At 42.3% G+C, this 12,928-nt stretch overlaps 1 long non-coding RNA gene across 1 annotated transcript in view; it reads left to right on the top strand.

The window, feature by feature from the left end:
- Window positions 1-12,928, top strand: part of LOC108794030 — a 122,210-nt gene that overhangs the window by 5,882 nt on the left and 103,400 nt on the right. Inside the window, exon 2 of the long non-coding RNA XR_001941686.1 lies at window positions 10,080-10,165. This is a non-coding gene — a long non-coding RNA (uncharacterized LOC108794030). The remainder of the gene's footprint in view (window positions 1-10,079; window positions 10,166-12,928) is intronic.

Genomic DNA, 12,928 nt, shown 5'->3' with positions numbered 1-12,928 from the left:
CACTCTGGTACGCACTCTTTATGGTGTGACTGGACCCTGAGTCATCACGTTCTATTCACAGTATATGGGACGTGAGGATGCCGAGGGACATACCATCACTGCAGTGGTCTAAGGTCCGAGTCATCACGTCCTATACACTGTGTATAGAACGTGGTGTGAACTGGGCACACAGAATTCAGTTGTGTGATTCGTTCATTTCACAGAACTGTAAAATGTGATCCATGAACATTTCTTATTCGGAAGTATGAAACGCTAGTGGAAAGTTTGGCGTTATCAGAACTCGGCACTAATGTGCCCTTGCAAGGAGCTGACCTGTATCACTCAATGGCAGCTAATTTTATCTCCATCAATAAGCATTGTTGTGGTCATTTTACTTCTACAATACAGATCTTACGTACTATTGTGTATAGAAATAAACAATCTTTAAAAGAAACCTGTACTTACTGTAAAGATGGAGTCTTCCATTGCTGACATGCTTTGTAAAATGCTGGTTGTCTCTGGCTGTAGTACTTTGAAGTGTAAATGTAACCAGGCAATAGACATTTAAAATATTTAATTATTCTGAACAAGCAGTGAACAAAACTTTAAAACAAGTCATCCTTGACCTCTGTAACTGTAGGCACTGTGGAGCAATTAATCCTCAAAATTCACATCAGAAGTTTCCTGTCTTCAAGAGGCGTTGTCACTTTGCCCAAAAGGGCCCAGGTTATTATAAGGCCCCGAACCCCTGATACTCACTTTAGCAGTGTTCCTCCGCTGCTCCTGCCTCTGCCACAGCCTGCAAGCAAACTTTATGGTCATCTGGAGAGCTGTAACCTCTCTCCATCAGTCTTATGACGGTGATAAGGCCTAGAAATTAGCTTCTAGACCCAAGCACTGTCATAAAGGTGGAGGACACATGTTCTCATCTACCTGGATGTACCAGGTATTGTCTCTGGCTGACACGGAGGCAGAAGTGGCACTGGAACACTGGCAAGTTGGGTATCAATTGGTTCAGGCTGGGGGGAGGGGGTTCTTTATGAAGACACTACCCCTTGCTCTTCAATGGTCAAGATGGCAGCGTCTCTTTCCATACTTGGTGAGCAGCAAGCGTGTGCTTAACAAATGTCCTAACTGTGTAGTGAAGGAAGGATAAGAATGACAGTGATAGAATTGCCATTTCCTACATTTGCACCCTGATAGGTTTTGTATCCTGAAAGTAATTCTTCTTTTTTGTGTACAACAATGAGTGCATAAAACGGGTATTAATTATGGATGCACCGATACCGGTTTTTCGGTATTGAGTACCGACATTTTTTTCAATGTACTTGCCAATACCGATACCTGGAAGACCCATTAAGGAAGCCGGGTGGCGTGTAATGACTCGCTGCCCGGCTTCCTGATTAGGTGACGAGGAAGCATGGAGCCGGCTTCCTGGCCAATCAGGAAGCCAGCGGGCGGGTAATAACTCACCGCCTGGCTTCCTGATTGGCCAGCTTCTCCACCAATAAGGAAGCCATGGGGTGAGTCATTACACGCTGCCTGGCTTCCTGAATGGCTGGGAAGCCGGCTCAATGATCCCTCGTGACCAAGCATGGAGGCGGCTTCCCAGCCAATCAGGAAGCCGGGGGTGAGTCATTACCCGCCCCCCGGATTCCTGATTGGCCAAGAAGCCAGCTCCATGCTCCCTGGTGTCGAGGGAGCATGGAGCCGCCCAGCTTCCTGATACCGGTATCGGTGCATCCCTGGTATTAATAATAATACAACTTAGAGAATCTGGAACTAAACGTCTTCGAAGCTTTATATATAACATGAAACCTCAGCCGATCGTCGCCATGAACTGAAAGTCCCAGGCAGAGAATTAGCTCTGTTGATACGTCAATAATGGCTCGTATTGTGTTTGAATAAAACCCGTCTATACAAAAGCTGATTGGAGGTCACAAAGTTCATTCCTTCCCTTGTGTGGCTGTAATGTCATTAACTGGCTCCTTTTCCAGGAAATATGATTTTCTGTTCTGCTTATAGAAGAATTCTGTCTTTCAACCTAAATTGGGTTAGGAGGAGGAAATAATAAAGGAGATATTACATTTCCCAAGCTTGATTCTTCCTATGTGATGTAGAGAGCTCGGAGCTGAAAGAATCTTGGGTTTGTTGTGCCTCGTTGGCTACATTGTTTGCTCCCATTGTAACAAGTGCAGCTCAACTATCATAATATTTATACTCCAAAATACAAGGCAAAGAAAATGTGTAGACGAGAGCTAGAAAGACCCAATATCAACTAACTGTACAATCTACATACATGCTGTATGTGAGAATTGTTTTATTTGCCAAAACATATTTGTAATCTTGTTGCCTCTTATTTGCCACACTGAATAGCTGGGATGTTGGCTCCTGTACTCTCTATTGCAGTATTACTGCTTTCTGTGTCACCTGCCTTGAATACCTTTCAGCCTTGGTTTACAATAGTGCGGGGGTAGGCAAACTCCAGCTGTGGTGAAACTACAAGTCCCATCATGTATCTGCCTCTGGCAGTCATGTCTGTGGCTGTCAGAGTTTTGCAATGCCTCATGGGATTTGTAGTTGCACCGTAGTGGTAGGGCTGGAGTTTGCCTACCCCTGCACTACTGCATTTCTGCACATTTTGGAATGCAGTCTAATGCTAATGCATTTGTCTTTTGGCCAATGACACGCATTATGAGTTCTGACGTTATTAGGCACAGTCTTCCTTTGAGGAGACTTTAAGCACAAAAATGCATAAAAAACGCATGTACATGTGTTTTCCTTGCTGTTCCATTAATGTCTATGGTGCCAAAAAGGCACTGTGTACCACTAAAAGAAGCACCAGTTTCTTTCCAGGAATCACACTACACCATGTTGCATTGATATGAGTAAACAACATAAGCCCTCGTTCACACCTCTGGGATGCAACGTCTCAGAAGTGCTGTAGGGTGTGCTCGTGGTGCGCTGCTGTAGGCCGCCCATTCATTTGAATAGGCTGCCTACCGCAGGTAAATCGCACTGAAAGAAGGGCTTTTTGATTAAAACCACCAATAGGTTATCAGGCCAGTGGTGCGATACAACACACATGTGATGTCTAGTTGCATTGCGGTGCCAGAAATAATGACACTGCCTAGCACATAACATTGCAACATTCAATGCGGGAACGTGTGCAGCATCACATGTGCTTCCGCATCGCATACATGTAAATTAAATCCTAAAGTGACATCTTAAAGGCCATATCCCCCCATGCTGCTGTAAGCACTTGCCTTATGTGATGCCTCTTGATGTGATCATCTTTTTCAGGAAATGGGTTGAATGATGCTAGGTGTCATTAAACACAATAAAACTATTGATGAGCTGCAGACTGCAGGGGACAGCGGACATAGGGTGATTATTGAGCTGCTTTTTTATGTTAACATTTGCAGGGTAATGCATTTTTAGAGCTTTTTCCAAAGCTGGAATTGTACTTCTACATCCTGGCCACCTTGGAGTGGTGGATGCTTCCTCAACACAGTGTGGGACCCTTTTGTTATAGCCATGTGTAGACCTTTTCAATAGTGATACAAGTAATCTGACCTACAGAGGGAAATAATGAGGCTGCCATTGCTTATCTCCTTCTAAAAAGACTTAGGACCTGGCTGTCTCTGACTATAGTACTTCCTGAGTCACTGACCTGGAAGAAGCATTAAGTCCACAAAGTTGGGACTCCTGATCTGCATACTTTTTCAAGGTTAGGGGATCAACTATTAAAACCAATGGATCCACATGATGGTCAAGAAACCAGTACAGGCAGTCCCCGGGTTACATACATCCGACTTACATCCGACTCCTACTTACAAACAAAGGCTATTACTGTACAGCAGGGGTAGTTGTAATGCTACTGCGTTCCTGCTGATGAGGAGTGCCCGCCTTTTGGGTCTGGTTTGTAGTACTGTACGTACATTACAGGAAGTTTGCTCTTGTTAGACGTGCAGACGAGGGATGCCCACCTCTTCTTCTGGGCCACTATGAGGTTTTTACTGCTGTCTGTCCTCATTATAAAGATTTAATCTCACTTCCTGTCCTAGAGACAACAGGAAGTGAGAGGAAATCAACGAAGAAGGAAAATTCACTCCTGTAATAGTAATCATGGGGAAAAAGGTGTCTCCACTGAAGCTTTATCACCAATCCTTGTTTCCACGACAACCCAACATTTTCAAAATCCAATTGTCACAGGGACAGAAAGTGAGGTGAAATCTTCTGAACAGGGGCACACACAGCAAAACAAACGTTACAGGGGGTAAACCCTTCCCTAGGCTATCCAAAACAAATAAAATGTGTCTGGAGTTACACTTAAAAAATGTACCTGTTCCAACTTACATACAAATTTAACTTAAGAACAAAACTACAGTCCCTATCTTGTTCGTAACCCGGGGACCGTCTGTATTTGCACAATTAGTTGTTGATATTGGCAAACTGTATGTTTTTCTCGGTACAGGTTTTCTTGATGATTTTTTTAAATTCAAAGATTTTTATTTGGAGTTTTGGTTACGTAAAAAAAGAAAACCAATAATAGGAACAGCAGTAAACCCAAGATAGCATACATCAATCAATCAATCCATAATGGCAATAAAAGGAGAGCATATCCCAGCGGAAACTCTTACCCATGGGCCTGAAGGAGTGAAAAGACAAGAGGTGACAGGCCAGAAAATAGACCATTGGGGTCTACGCCTTAGTAGCCTTTGCCCAAAGGACAGAAGGGCAATGATGATTTCTTTTTTTACTAATACATTTTTTGAGAATTACACTTGGGTATAAAAGGCTGTTATTTGTTCCTGAAAAGCTGTCCTAATGATGCCACTGCTGTAGTTATTTTTCTTTATAAATGAAGCAACTTTCCTTACACTGTGTCTTTCAATACATAGCAATAAACCTGCAAAGAGAGAAAAGCTGTATGCCGGCAGCCTTGTTAGAAAGAAAAGCTTATGAGCAGGACGCAAAGTTCAGCTTCATGGCAGAGGGAGACTTGAATGTATTATGAGTGCTGGATAGACTAGGATTTTTTTAAATTTTTTGTTTTTCGTGTTGAGCTGAATATGATGATTGTGTCCATGTAATGGTGGAAATGGAATAAATCTGGTTGTGGATAGTTTAAACTTGTACTGCTGCTACTTGTATAAAACCCCCTATTTGATCACTATAGCTGGTATTAAGGGGTTTGTTGCATGATATTGTTCACATTACATATCATTTTAGGATAAGAATGGCTGTACTTTAGTTGCCATACTTTACGTAGGTACCGTCACCCCTGATAAATGTTTAGTTTGTAGCGTTGAGTTGAATTGCACATTGACTTGAAATGACCATGCACACAGGATTAGGAGTGTTTCACAAACGGTTAGGTCTTTGGATTTTTGTAGTATCAAGTTCCTACCAACCACTTCAGATGCTGCTTTTTTCGTAATTGAAAATCCCTGTGTCTGATTCCTGTAAAGAGCACTTTGTGAAGATTGCCTTTCTGTGCTCGTTGGCTGGGGAAGCGCAATATTTGTATACACAGTGCTGCCTGTAGTGGACACTTATTCCCATTCCTGTGTCAGAGGAAAGTAGTTCACAATGATTCCGTAGCTGAGCGGATATCAGATTGTTCAGTTCAACTTGGGAAATAGATACTGCTATTTACAGTTAAAGTGCATTTCCACTTACAGAATGTTACTTGCAGACAATACAGAGGTCCCCAAACCAGCACTTGATGGTGTATTTGGTAAGAAATGAAATTTGAAGGCGATATTGCTGGAATAAATCACAGAGACCATTTTGTTTTTTTATCTGGATACCTTTCATTTGTTAACTTCAGGCAAACAGATAAATGCATGCAAGGGAATAGTCATATCTGACAAATGATTTGTATTTCTGTCCATCCAGTTTTACACAGCCCTGTCACATGGCACAGCCACCAGGCAGCTGACACCACTTTTTTTCTTTCAGTTAAAGTGTAACTCCACTTTATCTGCTTCAAAAAATCCGAGTGATTCCTGCTTTGTGTTATCAAGAAATTGCTGTTTATTTCATTATGTCGTTTCCAGTCATATTCCTAAATGGAAGGTTTGGTTTCATTATAACCACCTGAGCAAATCTCAGTGTTCAGATGAGGAGAGCTGCAGTATCTGCATCCCATTACTAGGCAAGCCTTAGAGAGTATCTCACCAAAACTGAAATTCCTATTGCAGAGGATGCCTAAAGGTGGCCATACACTGTACAACCATCGCAAGACTTTAGTCTTGCGATGGTTGTAAAGGGATTAAAAAAACGTACGATCTGCCCATCTTGGACGGGCAGATTCCACTGTCGATCATCGCAAGCCACGCCCCCTGAGGGGGCGGGCTTGCGATGACTGTAATGAGGGGCGGGCTTACGCTGACTGCAAACGGGCAGTGTGCGCGTGCGCACACCGGCCCGTTCGGCAGTTGTCGAACCAGCAGGCCACCAACTTGCCGAGAATCGTACGATTCCCGGCGGGTTTTCAAACATGCTGGTTCGATGGAAGACGTGCGACCGTACAGTAGAAACGGTCGCATGCCTTCCATACACTGCACGATTCTCGTACGATCGCGGGATTTCCCGCGATTCTCGTACGAGATCGCGGGATTTCCCGCGATTCTCGTACGAGAATCGTGCAGTGTATGGGCACCTTAACACTTTACTTGTATCTAAGTGCAGACATCTGAGAAAATCAGTGAAACAATCACACAAACAGGAAATTACATTTCTGGGGGCATGTGTACAGAACGCCTCCAGGTTGTCATATTGCATTCAATTTTTTGACAGTTTTCGAAAATTGCAGCGGCAGAAAATTTAAATGGAAAGTTCATTTTTAATTGCATTAAATTGCGAAGTGGCATGCTAAGCAGCTGTATGTGCTATTTTGTTTTTATAATGGAAGAGGATTTTCCTTTAAGGTATACAGGGAGAGGTCATTACCCCACCCCCCTTGACTGGACAGTGAAAGGGCAGAAGACTGATTAGGTTATCTCTCTGCTCCCTCCTCCTATCATAATGTTCCTTGCCAGCACCTTTGCATGTAGCACACACACGATTGGTTCACAGTGTGTTGCTGGACAGAGGATTGCAATTCATATTGAGGGACTTGATCTAGTTGTATTAAAAAAAAAAAAAAAAATACATGTCACTTTTTATTACAGTGACAGTAAACTCTGGAGGTAAATCTTAAAAATGCATTTAAGTACCTTTAAAGGAGAACTATGAGGTGAGTGATTTTCACTCAACCTCATAGTTCGAGCCGAAGCCGGACAATGAAACTGTCACAATAGATCGGGAAGAACGCGAACACATACTGTCGCTCGCTCACTTCTCGATCATCTTCCTGCAGAAAGCCGTGACTGTCACTCACGGCTCCCTGCAGGGATGGGATCCCACCCTCCCATGTCCGATTCTCCAGTGCTAACTGGAGGAACGGACGGGGGAGGGGGCAGGTACAGCTGGCTCTGCCTCTAGATAGGCAGAGCCCACTGTCACTCACGCAGCTGGGTGGATCTCGACAGTAATGTCGGCTGCGGTGGTCTCGGTATACCGTGAGCTGTAGCTTGCGGTATGCTGAGCTTTGGGTCACTAGCTTTGGCTAGTATATGTCCTCCCGTGACCCTTAAGAGAACTATGGGGAAAAACACTTACCCCATAGTTCTCCTTTAACTATTAACAAAAATACTCAGCTGTAGATCCTCCAATCACCTCTGATTTGGTGCTGACACTGTCCTTCCTTCTGGAGGGTGGCTACTTTTGTTCCCCATGGTCCCTGTGTGTGTTATAAAGTAGCCACCACCCCAAGCTCTCTCCTGTGATGGAGTACAATCTCACGTTTAGTTTTCTAACTTGTATTGGACTTGTAGTCCATAACAGGAGGGAACTTGGAGTTCCATGAGGAACAAAAGTCAGCACCAATTCAGAGATGATTTGAGGATCTACAGGCGAGTGATACACAAATAAGATAGTTGAGGTACTTGAATGTATTTTTAAGATTTAACTCCTGAGGTTAGTTTCACTTTAAAGCAACCAGTTTCTAACCTGCACTGGAAAATGACTTTTGAGAGTCCACATTTAAATATGGTTGTTAGGGGCATCATCTACGACTAGGGCTTGTGTACATTGGCATTTGTTCATGTTAGAACTGCTTTTCTTCCCATACTAGTTAGTGGGGATGCAAAGTAGCTTAGTTCTGCTTAGAAGAAGGTCAGTAGCAACTCTTTAGGAACCCAAAAAAATTACATAAGCATCTCAAAACCAAAATCAATGCACGTAAATATTAGCTGTTTTTGCTTATCTACACACACCATAAATATGACTCATTAGGGTCGATTCACTAAAAGCAAATAGGATGTTCACTTTGCAAAGGAATTTGCACTTTACAGGGGAATTTTCCCCCACCTTAGTGAAAGAGGTGAGGCTCTGCTGACTTCCATCATCTAATCATGTGCAAGTAAAAGTACTCTTTTCTATTTTCCTTGGATGTGATTGGGTATTCTTTGAAATGTGAAAATCTGTTGCATTCACTAAGCTAAGGGAAACTTCATCTGCAAAGTGAACAGTCTATTTGCCTTTAGTAAATCAACCTCAATGACTCTACAATAACCACCTTTTACAAGTGAAACTCTCTGTTTTGCAATATCATGATGCTGCGGAACTGCGGAACAGAAAGCTTTATAGAAAATAGACTCTTGTTATAGTATTGATTGTATTAAAAGCTCAAGAACCTTTTTGTAGGCAAATTGAGAAATTCCAGCAGCGGCTATTGATGTGTTTTGGTATAAGACATTAACAAAAGGAATTGGTTTGCAGCAAAGTCTACAGGCAGCAACAGGAGGAAATGACAAAATACAGGCCTCGGTAATTGGCATATTAATCATGTTTGTCAAGCAGTGAGAAATCTTGGCATTGAAAAGGTGAGCGACTCTCAGACTGAATTTAGCAAAAATCCAGCATTTTCATTTGCATGAGATTTTCTCTTTGTTAATTGTGGTGAGTCATGTTTGCATGACAGTTTCCAAGTCATTTATCAAATAAGTTTACATATTCAATCAAATCAGATTTGACATAGATGTAAAATAAGTATATATGGTGGATTGCTGCAATATCAGAACCATTAGAGCTTGTTTTGTTCATTCAGCCCTGTATAATCGTTTTGTATTACATTTTGTAACTCATGTTGCATAAACAAATTACAGAAAGAACTCTTTGCAGGACTATAACAGGTAAATTCAATTATCTAGTCACATAGCTGAAAGGTATACATTAGTCTGATCCATGAAGGGATTAGCATCAGAAAAGAGGACTAGTTACTTTTAATCCAATGCAGCTGCTGCTAAAAGATTTTCCAATCCCCTACCTGAACTTTGCAAGGAATCTAATTTCTAAAGGTGCCCATACACTTTACAACCCTCGCAAGACTTTTGTCTTGCGAGGGTTGTAAAGTACTTTAAAAAAACGTACGATCTGCCCATCTTGGACAGGCAAATCGTACTTGCGATCATCGCTAGCCCGCCCCCCTGAGGGGCGGGCTTACGATGACTGTAATGAGGGGCGGGCTTACGATGACTGCAAACGGGCAGTGTGCGCACACCGCCCCGTTCGGCAGTTGTCAAACCAGCAGGCCACTAACTCGCCGAGAATCGTACGATTCCCGGCGGGTTTTCTAGCATGCTTGTTCGACGGAAGACATGCGACCGTACAGTAGAAATGGTTCCACGCCTTCCATACACTGCACGATTATCGTACGATCGCGGGATTTGACGCGATTCTCGTACAAGAATCGTGCAGTGTATGGGCACCTTAATTCTGAGTGAAGGGCCTCCTACAATTTGGTTTCAGTGGAGATATGCCCCTTTATATTGAAGGTCAGTGGAGAAAGGCCCCCTTTCATTGGGAATTTGCTTGGTGAATAACTGTGATCTCTCTTGGCTTGCTGATGGCATCCTTCCTTCTTGATTATACACAGGGAAGTTATGTCATTATTGTAATAAGAAATACTTTTTTTGTGTGTTGTAAGATACAGTACACAGAGATAATTGTAGCTACAAAGTAACAGTTTGGGGATTTGCTTTTTGCAGGGCTCAAAGAAATGACTAATCAAAGTTAATTGAATAAGTGGACAAGTAACGTGCAGAAAAGGGACCTTGCTGTTTACATCTAAAGGGTAAGGAATATTGCTGCATTTTTTGTTGTTGTTGTAAAGTCTTGTCTGAAATCTGTCATGGAGTGACTGCATAGTGAACTATCCTGCTGGTGTACCTGAATTCAAACTTTCCATTGCACCAAGTAAATGACTATAAGATTTTATAAATCGGACATAAATGGAGTCACAGTCAATCCAGTTTCTTTTATAAGATGTTTTCATGGTTACAGTAAAAGTTTGCAATCAGAACTTTGTTATGCTTTTATGTCTCATTTTGCAGTTTTTGTTAATACTTAGGGTGTTCTTTAAATCCAGACCATTGGTTAGCACATATAAGCACGCACATTAATCTGACCTATAAACTGTGATACCAGTGAGTAATAATTTAACTGTAGATTATTTTCTGAATACCTTCTATAGACTGACTGCTGTTGGAGGCTTTATTTCAAGTGAAGCTTTTGTTGCTCATAGTAAACATAATCAAATCAAGCATCTGTTTCAAGCGCAATCTTCTCTTTTTTTCTTTTCATGCATGCTGACTGAACAACTGCTGATACTGATATTCAAACTTCAAAGTTAAATCAACATCTAACCCCTCCTATCCATCTCTAACCACTCTCCCTGGTAAAGGGTTGATTTTAACAAGGCATAGAGTGCATATATACTTCCATTGGTATGACAATAACCTTGATTGCGATTGGGTATTGGTTAAAGTTGAAATTGATAGCCACAAGTTAATTCTGTTATAAATAGTTTTTCATTAATTAGGGAGGCGGGCTGTTTCTTGCAGTTGTCAAAAACCCCTAAAGGTGGTTTAGTTTGCCTGGTATACCTCCTTAGCTCTATATCAAAAACATGATGGCACCACTGCTGTGCCCATTTTTGGTTTATTCCACGGAGTCTTTATGACATAAAATAATCTCTTTACTTTTGGAGATACATTTTCTTGAAGTGGACTGTTGGTGGCACTGCCACTTCTTCAGTTTTTGTTGCCATGTGTTGTAGAATAAGCTAAGTTCAAGTGTTGCGAGGCCTTCCTTTATTATGGTATTTGTTTATTTTTTTTATATGTATTGTAGCACCTTTTGTTCTCTCTCAAATTACCACATTGCTAGATAGACCTTCTTCATGACTGTAGTTCCTTATCTGACCTTGTTTGAGTTCAAGGACCGTGATTCCTGGTCTGATTGTGTCCTTCTTCCATAGATATCTGGTAACTTTACATAAGATTTTACAGGCGTTGTAAAGTCTGCAGAGAATAGAGCATGTGTGTCCAGTGAAAAAAAAAATCTTTAGGGGATCTAATAAATTCTTTATTAGGGATGCACTGATATCGTTAGTTCAGTACCGAGTACGAGTACCAATATTTATCTTTTGGTATTCGCTGGTACTTCCACTAGCAATCTAGCATGGAACCGGCTTCCCGGACAATCAGGAAGCCTTGCAGCGTGTCATTACCTGCTGCCCGGCAGCCTTATTCCCCGGAAGCCGGCTCCATGTTGATTGGCTGGGAAACATGGAGCCAGCCAATCAGCATCGAGCTGGCTGTCTGTACGAGTACTCACCCAAATACTCGGTATCGGTGCATCCCATTTCTTTATGGGGTTTTTTTTTACAAAAGTTGTTTGAAATATTCAAAGCAATGCAAGCAGGATGCATTTGCACATGGCACAATCACTCTAGCAGCAAGTCAATAGTTACTTTGTCAGCATGGCTGGTGACTTAATCAGAAGGTTCTTGATTCTGTGGCAGTCTATGATATTGGGAATCATGACCCCATCGATTAACATTGCTATTTTGCAATCTGTTCATTCAAGTAGCAAACTATCTACACATGCAACATAATAAACTAAGGGTATAAATAAAGTCTCATTATCAGGGCCATTTTATGACATGTGTCACAAGGTAATGAACTGCGTTTATTAGCCCATTGTTGGCTTTGATCAAAAGGCAAGTGGATCAACTCATGGAGTTTCTTTAAATTATAATCAGACATGTCTTTGTTACTCTTTGTAAAGGGATTGATCACCTTCCCCTTGTGCAGCTTTCTCAGAAAATGTTGCAAGTCAGTTTTTGAGCTGCCGGTGATTGGATTGCCAGAATTCCTGTCCTTAGAGTTTTGTGATTTTCAAAGACAGCCAATCACAAACCTTTAAAGAAGAACTGCAGGATTTTTGCATATTGACCAACCAGGGAGCAACCCCTCGTTGCAAGGGTTAACTGCTTATTTTGGTCTAGAGGCAAAAATAAAGAAGAAATACTCACCCCATTCTCAGCCCTGAGGCATTGACTACTCCTCTTTCTCCTTCTCCACCCCGGCTGTGGTATATCCCTCGGCGTTCTCATGTCTACTGGACTGCATTAGATGAGATGACACCATAGATCAGGGCTCAAAATTTCAAGTCCTGAGCTACTAGCCAGGCCTTAAGAGTTACTCGCCACCAGTCGCCCCACCTGACCCCTACCGTGCCCCGCCCTTAACTCCGCCAGGTCAGTGGTGTGACACAGAGAACAGAGATCAGTAACAATGCAGAGTGCAGAGGCCAGTGGTGTGATGCAGAGTACAGAGGCCAGCAGTGTAATGCAGAAAAAAGCAATGTATCCTCCATGTCCCAGGTGTCCTGCTTCTCCCGTGCTGTCCTTGCAGCCAGTAGCAGCTCTGCAGTCTTCCTCCCAGCCTATGGCAGCTGAGGTGGGCGGAGGAAGCTGCAGGATCCGGTGTTCTATCGAAAGCTCCAACTCATTGAGATCTCTAACTACCTCTGGTGCTCAGAAACACTGGAG

This window comes from Nanorana parkeri, unplaced genomic scaffold (assembly GCF_000935625.1).
Source record: "Nanorana parkeri isolate BGI_ZX_2015 unplaced genomic scaffold, ASM93562v1 scaffold804, whole genome shotgun sequence".
In the NCBI taxonomy this organism is placed as follows: Eukaryota; Metazoa; Chordata; class Amphibia; order Anura; family Dicroglossidae; genus Nanorana; species Nanorana parkeri.
The sequence above is the reverse complement of the archived record's forward strand: the minus strand, read 5'-3'. Positions and strand labels throughout refer to the sequence as shown.